Source organism: Nicotiana sylvestris, chromosome 3 (genome assembly GCF_000393655.2).
Source record: "Nicotiana sylvestris chromosome 3, ASM39365v2, whole genome shotgun sequence".
NCBI lineage: Eukaryota > Viridiplantae > Streptophyta > Magnoliopsida > Solanales > Solanaceae > Nicotiana > Nicotiana sylvestris.
The window spans coordinates 117,610,110-117,625,722 of NC_091059.1; the positions used below are offsets into that span (position 1 = coordinate 117,610,110).

Here is a 15,613-nt window from a genome sequence, read left to right on the forward strand (position 1 = left end):
GGAGTGTAATTTTCACACTGTCAGTATAGAATTAGCACCATCCGATTAATCTCGGTGAGAATTTTCAACTTTACGTATCCAGTTTAGCTTTCAACCATGATACGAACGCGAAAGCAAAATAATAAGAACACAAATAAAATGATAAAAAGATAGAGATTTAGTAGAGAACCAAGGAAATTGAAAGAACATTTGAAATAAACAAATACCCAATCAATTTAAGACTTAATTGACCCAAAACTATAGGAACAACCCTCGAGGGGAAGCAGTCCCCTTGCAAGTTCACCTTAAACAAGTAATCAACCAACCTAGGAATTCATTCTAAACACTCTCAATGAGTTTTCATTCACAATATCAAAATAAGCTAACCCTAAAATAAGAGCCTTAAGGGCTATTTATACTAGGGAACTAAATAGTACAAATATAGCCACTAAATGTAGTATAGTCTTTAATTGTTGGCGAAATTATATATATAGCCATCCGTTATGAAAGTAGCCTCCAACGCTCGATGGCTACCTAGATTGTATCAACCCCACTTGTGGGATTTTACTGGGTTTGTTATTGTTATTGTTGTATCCAATTTAGCTTTCGAGTATAGTTATAGTTAACGAGTCACTGTGATTACACGAGACTGGTCTCACCTATTAATGGGCACTCTGTGATGCTTACTGAGTTGTAGACTCACTCCTTACATGTTTTGCAGATTTAGAGGCCGACGTTGAGCGTGCCACGTAGAAACAAGGGAATGAAAAGCTGCTTTGCATGGACACTCAAGCACTAATGCCCAAACAAGACCAAAGCAAAACAAAATGCAGCTACATTGATGCATCTATTGTTAACCTATGTCACAACATTTTGTTATTCCATTTATTACAATCAAAATTTGTTGAGTCAAAGTACACCTTGCTTAAACCCTCTTAGAATGACAATGAAGAATCCTTCAATTCATAATAGAAATTTGGATATTTGATACTAGAGAAAAATCATAAAAGCAATGTCCAACAAGTAAAACGACTGCGCAAGTTCAACAGTGCTGTTATATTTATGAACTGCAGATAAGGGGGTACAGAACTTACACGAAGAGGATCAAGCAATTCTCATAGTAGTAGATTTCAATACCTACGCCCCAATCTCAAACTAGATGGAATTGGCTATATAAATTCTCCGGGGCCATTCCGTTCTATTCAGGCCCAACTGCTGCTGTTCCAACATTACTTCCCATAAGTACCTCCAACCTGAGGAATAACTGAGAACTGGACATGAAGACTCGCTCTTTTAGTGCAGGGATCGTACCAGAGGTCTCTTCAAGGCATTTTCATCTTGCATTTCTTTCTCCGTGTCTAGAAATACAGGTTGGTACTACCCACCGTATCTTTTTCCTTTCCTTTCTCCACTTTCCATAGCCACCACCTTACCAAAGCATCCTTAAGGTCTGTTTGGCTTTGGCATTAACCCCTTGAATTCCACAAATGTTTAAGACCATGCTCCATATATCTCTGGCTACCACACAGTGCAGCAGCAAATGTTTTGCATAGAAAGCATCTATTCAAAAGTTTTAAATCCTCTCTTCATCAAGTTGTCTTGCGTTAAGAAAGCTTCACACATCAGTATCCACAGCTGAGAGAATTTACTTTGGAGCTTTAATTTTCCATATCCTTTTCCATGGCCAGGAGTATACAATACTTCCTGTTTGCCAAAACACATGGCAACCTTTAACAGTAAAAATTACCCCTGTAATTCTTATTCCATCAGATTCTATCCCTCCCTCCCTCTGTGCAAATTTCCTGTTCCAGTTTGTCTAAAGCCTTGTCAAGCAGCTGATTTCCCAATCTATGTTATTCAGGACAATATAAGTTAGTCAATACACACCAATGTTTTGCTAAATGATAAGGTATATTATCAAAGATGAATAAACACTAAGCTAGTGCATCAAAAAAGTAATTACAAGTTCTGCAATTTCCCCATCATGTCTAAGTCTAACATGGCATCTATAGCCTGTACTAGTTTGCACCAAAAAGCAAAAAGGTAAAACCTTAAACTTAAGACAGAATGTTTCTCTTGTTGCCTTCAAAAATTCTATTGTCCAATACACACCTAGAGTACACACAAGTATCCTGCATAAGCTTCTTCAATGCAAAAACCTTAAAATCTTCAGCTTTATACCTAGTCATAAACATATAGAGGTACAAAGTTCGAACACAGAAGCTAATTAAGGAAACTGCTTTTTGCAAAAAGAATACTCAGAAAACCAGCACTTCAACAGCTCGAACTTTAGTGTCAACGCCAATTGAGGCGGTAAGACAATATCCTCATCATAACAGCTGCGTTAGACTCTCATTGCTTCCATCAAAGGACAGTAGACTCTCAACATAGTTGCTCAAGAAGAATTATTTCTCCCATCATCGATATTGCTATCCTAAATTTATGTGGTTGATCATACAAATCAAGATTCCTGATATGCTACTTCAACAGACACTACCCATTACTCCTGATCCCAATAGCATTTGAAAGATCATGCTTCAAATCCACAAAAATTCTCAGTCGCACACTCCATTTTCCAAAAGCAGTTCAGCACCCAAACAGTAGAACATTGAGATTACCAAAATCATGACTCCTGTACCAAAACACAGCAACCCAATCATCTCATAAACAGACAAGTCCAAAAAGAGATTCACGCACTAGCTCATACAGGAACCGTCAATTCACTAGAAGTCTCTTAAATTACGAGCCAATAGCTTATTTAAAAACCCATCTCTATTACCATAACACAATCCAATTAATAGCCTCATCTAACTACCAGTCCCTCTATTCCATTTTATGGGTACTATTACCATGTGACGAGTCAAAGAGGTTCTTCTTTGAACTCGATTTTCTAAAATATTTTAATTATTAACTATTGTTACTCATACTATTTTTTATGAAATTTTATGTAAATTTTATTTCAAAAAATTTGAAGAATCTATGTTTGAATTCACATAGAATATTAAGTAATTTGACCATCATACTATGAACCCGCCAAATAAAATGGAAAGGAGGGAGTATTATCAACCAGTATATCATGGATATCTCTTAAACTCATTGTTTCTACAAACCGTTACCACAAGCAAAGCCGCAGAAGAGCAATAAGTGATTACAGGGTCTTTAAGCTCAAAACACAATTAAAGTGTGGCTTAATGAAGAAAGACAAAGATCAAGAAAAAAAATTAAAAAAATATATATAATCAATATGTTATGAAAAAGAATAACTATAAATGAAACAATAATTATTTGTATCAAAGAACTCAAAACTAAAATTGAATAGGATGTATGAAGTAAAAACCATGTCATTCAAGTTCAAAAATCATTCTAACTTGATCTACATGCAAGACTTTAATTCAGAGTTGTGACTAAATTTCTTTCAATAAATTTCTAATCCTATTGTTGATCACTAGTCTGTTTATCCGATAAGTACTTTTGTCATCTATTTTTGTTATTTAGTGTTGTCCTTTTAACAATAGAGATTGTTCACATTGAGATCTTCATGGTGCCTTCAGGGGCGGGTGCAACTCTTTATAACCGGGTTCAATTGAACCAGTACTTTCGATATCGTGTATAAATTGATGGGTAAAAATTCATCAAAATTGTAATAAATAGTAGATATGAACCCATAGCTTCAATAATACAATGAGTTCAATACTAAAAACCTTAACGTTGAACTCATAGACAGTAAATCCTAGATTCGCCTCTTGGTGCCTTCACTAAACCATAGTAACAACAACAACAACAAACTCAATGTAATCCCATAAGTGGGGTCTGGGTCACTAAACCATACTAAGGAGGCAAAACATCTAAGTAGTGTTGCACCGAACTTCAGGGAAATGCACACTTTTAACAACATTGTAAAAACCTATCTCAACAGTTCCTTGCAGACAAGTTGTCCTCTCCACCTTACGGTCATAGTTGGATAGACTTGATAATATACTCTTTTATAGGCTAACTACAAAGCCCCCGTTTGCGGTTAAGGCTAGCAATGTTTGCCTTTCATGCGGTTTCAAATATTAACATTACCTCCTTTCATTTTTTTCTACACAAAAATCCATGTAAATCAACTAGCGAGACAAGGCACGACATAGATAGTAGACAGTCAACTCTCTTACAGCCAGTTACTACGATTGATTGGGGAGAGAGAGCTAGTCTAATTGCCGGTACGGGTATGCTAATAGGTAGAGGATCTTCTAATCCTAGAATAAGAAAGTAGCTTGTCTGTCGTACTGGCTGGTTCATTGGATGTATCAATCTGCTATCTATAACCTGTTGGGTTAAATATTTTTTGTTGCTAAATGTTACGGCCTAAATGCTGAAATATTGACCCTACTTGTTCGGATGGGTGTTCACTCCAAAGTGTTCCCGGACAACATGCATATATCCATAAGTAACTTAGCGCAACATAGAAAACTTCATTAAGAGGATTTAGCGAAGAAAAGAAAAATGTGTCAACAACATCAACATGTGTATTTGAGAGATTGTCCTCCGTCTGAGAAGTGTCCACATGAGTTCATTGAGGTGAAACTAGCAGGCAAGAATAAAAATTGTTCTTGTGTTTAAGCATGTACATATCATGTTAGATATTTTTGTTTAATCCGAGAAACTAGGATTTATATACTGTTAGGGAAGAGGTAATTTTTCAGGATTTATATACTGTTAGGGAAGAGGTAATTTTTCATCAAGAAAATAGTAAAAGTATATAATTTTATTATTTATTAAACACGAACAAGATCCAATATGTTTAATAACCATAAAAAATATCGTTGGTTTTTTTATTTAGGGGGGGGGGGGAGAGGGGGCAACTTTACTAAGCTAATGAAGGGAGAAAGTTCAAATAAACCCCTAAAGTATTCAATTTGTCTTACATTTCGTTTACTTTTTGATCCATACCCCCCCCCCTTTTAATTTCGTCTCATATTTGCCCCTTTCACTAACAACTACCCGGCTTGGCTTTGACAGTTGCCCATGTAGACAAACATCAAATCCAAGTTTATCGCAAAACTATCAAATTGGTTAATATATACCCTCTACAACAATATGAAGCATGCCCATGAACAATTGAAAATATTAAAATATATCCCTAAACAGTTGAAAAGGTCCAAATACCCCTATCCGGCTTGACCGATCTTTATGTGGTAGAAACCTATTAGTAAGAGGGACATATTTGAGATAAAATATGTGCGCGCTAAGCTAATGAAGGGAGAAAGTTCAAATCAAAGTATTCAATTTCCCTTCATTTACCTTTTGATCCATACCTTTAATTTCGTCTCATATTTTCCCCTCCCGCGAACAACTACCCAGCTTGGCTTCGACAACTGCCCATGTAGACAAACATCATATCCAAGTTTATCGCAAGACTATCTAATTGGTTAACATATACCCTCTACAACAATATGAAGCATGCCCCTGAACAATTGAAAATGTCAAAATATATCCTTAAACAATTGAAAAGGTCCAGATATCCCTATGCGGCTAAGAGGGGCATATTTGAGATAAAAGATAACATTGGGTTTCCTATGAGCCGAAAGTAAATGGAGAGCATATATAGAACAAATCACAAATATTAGGGGTGTATTTGGACCTTTTATGTATATTACAACAACTTAAATTATTCCTTAACTACAAAGTAAGAAGGCCAAAGAAAACTCCAAAGAAAAAGAACAGTTCAAATTCACTTCCTTTATTTTTTTAAATTCCATCATCCTACTATTAACAACTAAATAAATTTCCTCCCTAAAAGTCCAAATTTGGTATGTAATATCTTACCGATGTAAGCAAGTATCACTATATCAACTACTTACCAACTTATAAAAAAAAACAATTACCATAAGTGATAAAAGTATATATTTAGTTTATTATGATTGTCAAAGGTCAACTAACAGATAAATGATATTCGGTAAGTGATTAGTTGGACTATTTTTTTCTTCTAAGAAACTCAATAAGAGTTTGAACCGCAATTATTACCCTGCTTCAAATAAGTTAGCTCAAAAGAATTTCTGCTTTCTTCATTTCCTACCTTCCAAATGTGAGAAAAGATTTTGAGCAAGTAATTAAACAGATTCTCTCTCTGGATTAGCCAGCATCTACTTTTCTGGTACAAATTCTTGTCTTTGCTCTATTTACCTTGTATAAATAGTGCTTTCTCTTGTCTTCTTGCCATCAACTTGCTTTTGAAGTCTCTTCACTAGCAATCAACTTCAAAAACCTGCTCTCACCAGCGAGCAGTCTCTCTTTAACTACCCCTCCCCCACCCAACCTTTCTTCTCAAACAATAGAAAAGTGAGGGAGAAAATAACAAGATCTTCAATTTCATACCCCAAGAAAAATGTCAGACTATATCCCTGAAGAATTGATGGTTCCAATCTTCTCAAGGCTTCCACCCAAATCTCTACTCCGATTTAGGTGCATATCGCGATCATGGAACTCACTAATCTCAAGCTCTGAATTCATATCGCTGCACACCTACTGTAACATTCTCCAAAAACCACCAGCAGGTAAAATCATCAGGTACTTCTCACTAACTCAAAGGAAGGAAATATACTCTATTCGACTCATTGATGTATTAGCCGGTATTGAAACTGAATTCAAAATAGCAGCCCCTTTTAATGGCATAGTGCGATATTATTACAGGATCATGGGCCTATGCAATGGCGTCCTCTGTTTGTCAGATGATTTATTTGTATCTAAAAATCTTTTGGTACTTTGGAACCCAATGATAGGCAGATCCATCACCCTCCCAATGTCTTCCCTTGAAAACTTAGGGAACTATATGCTTGTTTGTGGGTTTGGCTATGCAATTAAAACGAGAGATTACAAGGTCGTGAGGATGGCCTATGCTCGTGGTGATGGTGGATTGGTGCCACCTAAAGTTGAGGTATATGCACTTAGTTCAGGAATTTGGAAGGAATTTGATGGTTTTATTCCAGACAATGGTGTTATAGAGTACTTTTGGACACAAGCTGTTGTTTGTGGGAAAGTCCACTGGACTGCATACAAGATAACTGGGGAGGAAAGAAGGGTGGAGAACTTGATAACGGTGTTTGATCTAAATGATGAGATTTTCCAGGAATTATCATTACCAGAAATTTTGGTTAATGAACCACCTACGAATCTGACTGCTGCGGAATGTAGGGAATCACTTGCTGTGTATCAGTACAATACACGTATTTGGAGCAGCAGTTGTTCCATTTGGGTAATGAAACAGTATGGAGACACTGAGTCATGGAGCATGGAATATAATGTTGCACTCAACCACCAGCAACTCGACCACCAGCGGTTTGGCATGATACTGGGTTTTCATAATGATACTGAAATACTGTTGACAGAGATATCAGGGATGCTAACTTCATATAATCCTGAGACACAAGAAAAGCTGCACCTCAATATTCTTGGCACTAGGTACTCTTTTTATTTTGGCACTTACAAAGAGAGCCTTGCTTTGCTAGATAAAGGGGAGTTACTGCCTCCACTTTATTTATCATCTGATGGGACAGATGACAATGAAGATGAAGAAAATAATGCTGATAAAATGGAGCCTAAAAGGAAGGAGTTGCTGGTGCATTTTCTTAAGCATCAGGATGTCATTGCTGTTCTTAGAGCCAGAATTATATGAGTTTGCCCACATATTAAATAGTAAAGAAATGTTATAAATTTCAGGCCAACTTTGGCATAAATATCTGCTTTATGTCAGTCCATCTCAATTTCATTTATCATAAGCTATGTATTGTTTGGTCATCTCAGGTGTTATGCTTGTTTTTACAACTTTAATCAATTTGACTGCTCCTCCATTCGTTGTTGTATGTTTGGTCATTGACCAAATCAACATGAATGTTCAGAATCAAAAATCTTAGTCAATGCATTTTACTTGAGGTGGGAAAAGCCGTAAACGCATGACCTTTTAGCTTTGAGATATTTCGGTGACACAAAACTATTTTGAAAGGTTAACAGTTGACAGATGAACAAGAAGACTGAAGACATGAATCGCACCACTAACAAAAATGGCTCACTAAAGTAATCAAAATTCATTGTTAATCAATACTGGAAATCTTTGTTGATTAGTCATAAACTTCTCCATTAAAGATGAGATAAACCCACTACCAAATTCCTGTGCTTTCAACTTTAATCTTCTTAAGCTTCATTCTTAATTCCAATATTTGCTGCAATAGAACAAGGCAGCAGATTATTAGTTTCATTTGTGTATCTCTTTAATACTTAAGTACACAAGTGGTGGAGGTGTCACCATAAACCAAAACGAAAAAATAAAAGCAATTCCCATAAACCAAACCAAAAATATCAATTTTATGCTATGATCCAATGATAAAACCAACAACAGAAACTCATGCTTCATCAGCAGTCAGCTTGTTTTTTGCTGTGGGCATACAGATAATACGAGGTCAAAATATACTTGCATTAGCAAACCTCACTAAGTTAACGCCAATAAGGACAGTAATTATCTAAATTTAACAAATGCAATGATTTCACAATTTTGAAAGTCAAAGATTACAGACTACTATATGTATATCAGCCACAAAAATAGAAATTTGCAATGATTACTTACAGATCAGTAAATAACTGCAGCAGCATAAGGGATTTTTGGGAAAGAAAATCTAGACCATGGGCACTCACTTTGTAGCTTCAGCATCTGCAAGATAGAACATTCTTAAAATCAATTATAATCACTGGGAAACGGGTATATGAGTTGCGCACTATAAGAAACTTGAAGTTCAATTGCCTTCTTCGTGAATTTGAGCAATCGAACTTTGAGAAAAGGAAATAGTTTTGCTTTGCTGCAGAAAAAGATTCTCAAGCATCATCCCCTTTCCAATTAAATGAGTTCTACTACTATTCTAGTAGTACTAGTAGAGAAAAGGAAATAGTTTTACTTTGTTTCCAAAGTAGATAAGTCTTCCATTACCACAACAGACTGATTCTGCTAGGCTCTATAATGCAAGAAGACAATACATTAGATTGCCTCAAAACTGATCACTACAAATGAGGTTGAGTGTTTGGAATAAGGATATCTTTTTTTTTTTGATAAGGAAATTGGGTCTTCAAGCGCTAGAAGGAGGGCTTGGAATAAGGATATCTTATCTGAAATATCTCACGAATCCCAGGTATCCATAAGAATTTAGCAATGAAAAGATATCCTGACTAGCTCTCCTAATCCCAGGTATCCATAAGAGTTTAGCAATGAAAAGATATCCTGATTAGCTCTCCTAAGGGCTGTAACAGAAGAATCCCTCATCTGAGAACTACTACAGATCTATTTTCAGTAAGGAATTAAATGATTTACTTTCTTTTCCTAATAACATCTTAATCTACGATCTATGAATAAGAAATAGGAGCAAATCTGAAACGCACTTAAGTGGAGGCTTCTTTGAAGGGGTAAACTGCAGTTTTAGTCCTTGAAATATAACCTCATTACAACTTTGAATCTCAATGTTATTATGATCAGACATAACCTTTAATGTTTTGACACATGGGCCAATTTTGATATTTACTAATGCAATTAACTACATTGAACAAAAATTAATGAATCTAGTGGCTTCCACCACCTTCTGCCTCCTCTCCTGCTAAACCAGCATCAATCCGCCAGTCTAAGTGTAGTAGTGGAAGAGTAGTTTTAGTGCACGAAATATAACCTCGTTACGGCTTTGAGTCTACATGCTATTATGATCTCCACATAACCTTTACTTTTTTGACAAATCGGCCAATTTTGATATTTACTAATGCAATTAACAAAATTGAACAAAAATTAATGACATTAGGCTTCCACAACCTTCTGCCTGCTCTTCTGCTAAACCAATCCCCTGTACTGCTACTGCTGCTCTTGTTGCTACTTGCCCAAAAAAAAAGTACATCAACTTCTTGTAAAATGTAGAGATAGATGTTTACTGGTGAAGTGCAATTTATGCTCATATAAATGACAAGCACCGAAGGGATCCTTGGCGTAACTAGTAAAGTTGTTACCATGTGACTAGGAGGTCATGAGTTCGAGCTGTGGAAACAACCTCTTGTAGAAATGCAGGGTAACACTCCACATGGTAGACCCTTGTGGTCCGGTCCTTCCCCGAACCCCGCGCATAGCGGGACTTAGTGCACCGTGCTGCCCTTTTTATAAATGACAAGCACCGACAAAAGTAGAACTGAACAGAATAGTAGTTAGCACCAGTTGCCTCAATTACCTACAGGCGACAAATCACTTAGTTTGCAAGGTCTACAATGGGAAGCTGATGTGATAAAGCAAGAGGAAAGAACAGAGGGGGGATACTAAAAAAGGAAAAGGAAAAGAAAACAGGAAGAGAGAGAATGAATCAAACTGGAAACCATAAAATTTATGTGTATGTTCTCACCAATTGTCGAAGATTACCAAGTTTTATTGGACTTGCAGAATTATTATTTTTTGATTAAGTAAACAGGTATCCCGCCAATTGTCGAAGATTACCTTCTTTTTTTTGTTTTAATTAAGTAAACAGGTATCCATGCTTGCTTTAGGCTTTAACCATAACCTAGATATGTTTTATAGATGTTACATGCTTTGCATACAAGTGCTCATGATTTCTTGAAGCCTATATATTATTTTCGTTCAAGCTAATGAATCCAGTACCCACCGATCCTTAATCTTTAAATGAATGTTAGATTTAATGACTATATAGGAGACCTGTGATGAATAAGTGCGGCGCTCTAGCTAAGCAACAATGTCGTGTGATTCGTCTTATATGTTTTCAGCTCACTAGTATTGTCGTAGATGATATTGACTTCACTTTTTATTATTGATTTGGATTCACTATTTTACAACCTATCACAAATTAGATGAACCATGCATAGTCTCACGTTCCAATTCATACGACCATCGTGGAATAAATAGCACAATGAATCAGCTAATACGAGCGAAAATAATAGAAATAACAAGGCTTATGTTTGAGGGACATATTGAACAACTATTAATGGTTTAAATGATAAGATTATCATTGTTTTGCCTTTAAGATAATAAATTACCACTTAAGAGGTTGTGTTTGTATAATCATGAAAGTAGATACTTATTAAGAAATTCTTCCAGAAGATCGTAAATTTAAGTTCTAAATACCAAAAATAGACTTCTCCTCATTTGTTTTCTAGGCAAATGGACATTCTCAATATAAATATAGAGTCTCTTTCATATAACATATACCCCTATAACCAATTTTAAACTATGGATATGCTTGTACATATTTACAGAAGTATTGCGTTTGAAATCCGACGTTATTATTCAGTTCTCTGCCTAAAATTTTTCACTTTATCAAAAAGAGACACGTTACTTTTCGTACTACTTTGCCTATGGGAATATTTGAAACACAATATTCTAATGCCATGGTATTCCTTGCTTATTGACATGAGATTTGTTCAGCCGAATTTGCCAAGGGCATTGACACGTAAAATATGAAAGGGTTTGTTAAACTATCAATCACAGTCTCTGGTATGTGGTTGCTGGGGAGCTATTTGCACTTGGATTGACGACGTTACACGGACTCATTCACAGATACGTATTACTCCTGTTGTTTCATTTTATATGAATCTCTTTTCTTTTTAGCCCGTTCCAAGAAGATTGGCACATCTATATTTTGGAAATTATATACTTTTAACTTTCCTATTTTACCTTTAATAAAATACTCTTCTAGAAATGACAAGGCATCTATATACATTTAACTTATGTCATAAAAGTCTTTTATTCTTTTTAAACCTTGTGCCTAGTCAAATATCCACTATGGGTTCGTGAAGTATTTTGCTAATTTTTAGGGTATTATAATTACCCCCATGAAACCCACACCCGTGTCATGCTACTGAGGTGTCCTTTTTCCTATAAATAAATAAATAAATAAGTTATTTTAGAAGACAAATACCCCTAAATGGGTTCACTTGTTTTCAAGAAATGTGCAAAAACCTATTGTAGTTGACATTGCTGAAGTGTTGGCCAGCGGTTAAGGGGGTGCAAAAGTGACCTTTGGTTACAGGTTCAATCCTTGCACACAACATTTCCCACTCTTTGTATTGCATTCTAACTTACAAAGTTCACACTATTTCCTTATCACTTGGTTCGCTTTCTTCTGGTACTATCAGCTCTCTTGCATTATCCTCATAGGACGCCAAGAGAAGGCTAAATGCTGACCAAATTCCTTTTCTGCCAATATGGATCTGATATCAGCTAGAAGCCACAACTTGACTATAGGATATTACTCTTGTTTGGAGGATGTGGGTATATTGAGTTTGTTATGGTGCATAAGGAGAAAGCGTGCCCGCTGATCTCTGATGAAATGATGATAGAGATGTTGCACTGGCTGTAATCAATATCCTTTCTTTTTTCCTTTTTTTAGATAAGTAATCAAAGATTTTATAAATGCTTGCACTAAGGCAGTGCTAGAAAACATAACTACAAATTGTGCAAAATCAATATCCTTTATTTGAGTGTTAATTTCCTTATTTGTTTATTACAACTCGTACATTTGCTATAACAATGAAACTCCTAAAAGTTTACATTACATATCAAAGAAAGCACAAAAACCTCTAAAATTGCATGTACACACCTACAGGACTAACCTTGATACCTCATATTATTCATATATTATTTATTAATATTAAATCACACACATAGCCAAATCTGGTATAAGAAAGAAGCAAGCCGTTACTGGCAACATACAACAAATGCTTTAGTTGTAATCAGTATCATTTACTTGATGGTTATCACTATATCAGATTTATCTTGCGAGCTGATAGAGAAGAGCAAACTATGGGTTAAGACTTGTTTTACTTTGAGTTTTGGTTGATTCTCACTCTCAAGGAACTCTGCTCTACAGTACTTTCCTCTTCTGTAGAAGTTAAGTTTTATGGATATGATGGGACTAAACCTCGTATACAATCAAGAAGACCAAAATTAGAGAATCTTAAAATTTGTCAGTTCATGATGAATCTTTGTAATACATATACTGACGATGTTACGATAGAATGAACTGAGCTTAAATGGAAAAATGAGGAATCATATAGCCAACTCCAATCTGTTTGGGATTGAAGCAGAGTTGTTTTTGCTTTCAAAGATCCACCCAACAAAAAGGCACCAAATCAAAATTAGCAGAAGCAAATATATTAAAACCTTAAAAAAAGCTTTCCTTTTTCTGTTTTATTAGCCTTTAAAATTTACATAATCAGAACTAGACAGCTTGATAGATTTTCTCAGTTCATTGTGCAGAAAAGGAACTGAGCTTTTGCTTTTTGTAATGCACATTTAATTGCACCTGTTTTGTGCCATTTTTATAATAAAATATTACCTTACTTGATGAAAGAAAACCTTTGAACATTCACAACTGGACAAATATGAATTAGGGAAACTTATTAGCAAATAAAGCAGATCTACTTTTTCAATTTTGGGATCAAACGTGTAATGATGTTGAAGGCTACGAGAATTAACAAATTTAGAAGCAAAGAGCGTACCGATGATTCAGTGCTATAAATTGGAGAAGTCGTGAAAGGGAGAATTTCGGAGAAGAGCGACAATGATTTGTGGCGGTGAGACCATTTCTTGAGAATAGGGGAACGCTGCAGCTGTCCATCGTACCTGTTTAGGCGGACAAAGTTGTTTTTAAGCTACGGGTAACAAGGGCAAGGCAGATTTTTATCGCAGACTTGTATCATTTGAGGATGCCATCGGAATGCTAGAAGCATAGAAGTGTACAAAAGTTTCCTACGGGACTGGAGCAAGCTATCATATGGAGTATAAAACATTTTCTTTCGAGATTTGAGTCAAAAAATCTTTTTGTTGAGATACGTACTTATTTAAAAATTAATAAACCTCGATTCTAAAAAATTATATCTTCCACCGAAATATTTATATGATGCAGAAGTCCTTTTCAAAGAAGTTATTCAAAAACAAATGGACAGTTTTATATTTCAGGAAATAAATATCATATTATGGTAGTTGTCTACTCTTACTTCATGATCTTCATGTCAAATGCTTAATAACATATTCAATGATATATTTTCTATGTTCAATAACATATTTCATGACATATTTTCTTCACTTTTCATGCTTATATAAAGGTCTTGTAATAGATAGGAAAATACACACAATTGAAGAAGAAAATCTCTTCCTTTCTCTCTATCTCTATTTCTTGTTCATGTTTTACTAAATTGTCTTTATTTCTTGTTCGTGTTTTACTAAATTACTTTTATTTCATAACACGTTATCAACACGAGTCTCTAATATTTCATTTATATCATCATACCTACGACATTTCATATGTCATGTTGATAGTTTGCTTATATTGTCTATTTTAGTCACATTATGTTTTTCAGTAATGTTTTGGTCTTCTTCAACTTCAAAGTAAGCCACAAAATTAGGCATAAAAGTTGAAGTGTTGCAGCAAAATTTCGTATGGTCTTTCCATATCTCGCCATGAAAATGAAAAAGGAGTTATATGTTAGTTTGGAGCGGATGAAACAAGGTAGGACCATCAGATGCTAATATTTGATCCGTTAAATAGCTTTTTAGTGGTTCTATAAATTATAACATAATTACTACAAAAGTTAGACATGTATATTAGGTAGATAATAATTACTACTATATCCTAGAGGTCCCATGAAACTAAATTTCAAGCATGTTAAAGCTAAATACTATTAATTTGGAAAAGGTGATTTTCTTACTCATAATAGTTATGTCACATGATCATGTTGGAGGAATGGCCATATTACTTCAAGGATTTTAATATGTTAGTAATACTATGTTGAGAGTTTATTCCGATTTTGTTTGGCTTCGTGATGTGATTCTATTGCTTCTTTGAGAAAGAAAAAATTTTGCGAGTGAAAAACTGTATACTTAGGTTTCTATTTTGGTAAAGGCAATGTATTTCGTTAATATTTTGCTTTAGGCACAGGAAAAATAATGTCAATTATATTATGATCCATACTAATCTAATTAGATGCAACATGTTTTTTTATGTTGATAGTTGGCAAAGTGATATCATTATATTTTACTAGTCTATTTTGACATCTTCTGTATAAAAAGAGAATATGCTAGCAATAGTTATTACTCATGAGAATATGCTAGCAATAGTTATTACTCATGATTATTTGTTTTCTGAAATTGTATATTTAGTTATGTGTTTCAATTCTTGTGTACATTTTATGTAATCATCATGCATTAATTTGCAGTAACACATCATATAGTAACAACGCTACATGGTGACTTTCTGTTTTGAAATGTTTATATGTAAGATACTAATACACGAGTCTGTACTCCATCATATTTTTGTTGATAATAGTTCTTATCATTTCTATTTACTTATTTGTGGCTATACAAAATTATGTTTCATTCCTAAAAGTGAATGAGACAATTTGTGATAAATATTATATGAGGGTAAGACGATGGGTTCAAGTCCCAACGCACCATAAAGATAAGACATCGGGTTTAAGTCCTGATGCTCCATGATGATAAGAGTTGGGTTTAAGTCCCAATTCATTATGGCCTAACATGCCTTTATATGGGTAAGACATTGGGTTTGAGTTCCACTGTACCATATTGATGATATATAATGACTAAAGAAAAATAATATATTTTTCATTAAAG

The 15,613-nt window shown here is 34.8% G+C and overlaps 1 long non-coding RNA gene across 2 annotated transcripts; it reads right to left on the minus strand.

Moving 5' to 3' along the window:
• Positions 1–986: 986 nt before the first annotated feature.
• Positions 987–13,794, minus strand: LOC104219859 (uncharacterized). 2 transcript variants are annotated; one of them, XR_011406161.1, is made up of 5 exons: positions 13,483–13,794; positions 9,991–10,205; positions 9,800–9,856; positions 8,579–8,662; positions 987–1,827 (listed from the first exon to the last, which is right to left on the minus strand). It is a non-coding gene; the product is annotated as an uncharacterized lncRNA (long non-coding RNA). The 2 variants fall into 2 exon arrangements; XR_011406160.1 differs by lacking the exon at positions 987–1,827 and adding an exon at positions 2,039–2,611 and having other exon boundaries at positions 13,483–13,793.
• Between the last annotated feature and the right edge of the window lie 1,819 nt (positions 13,795–15,613).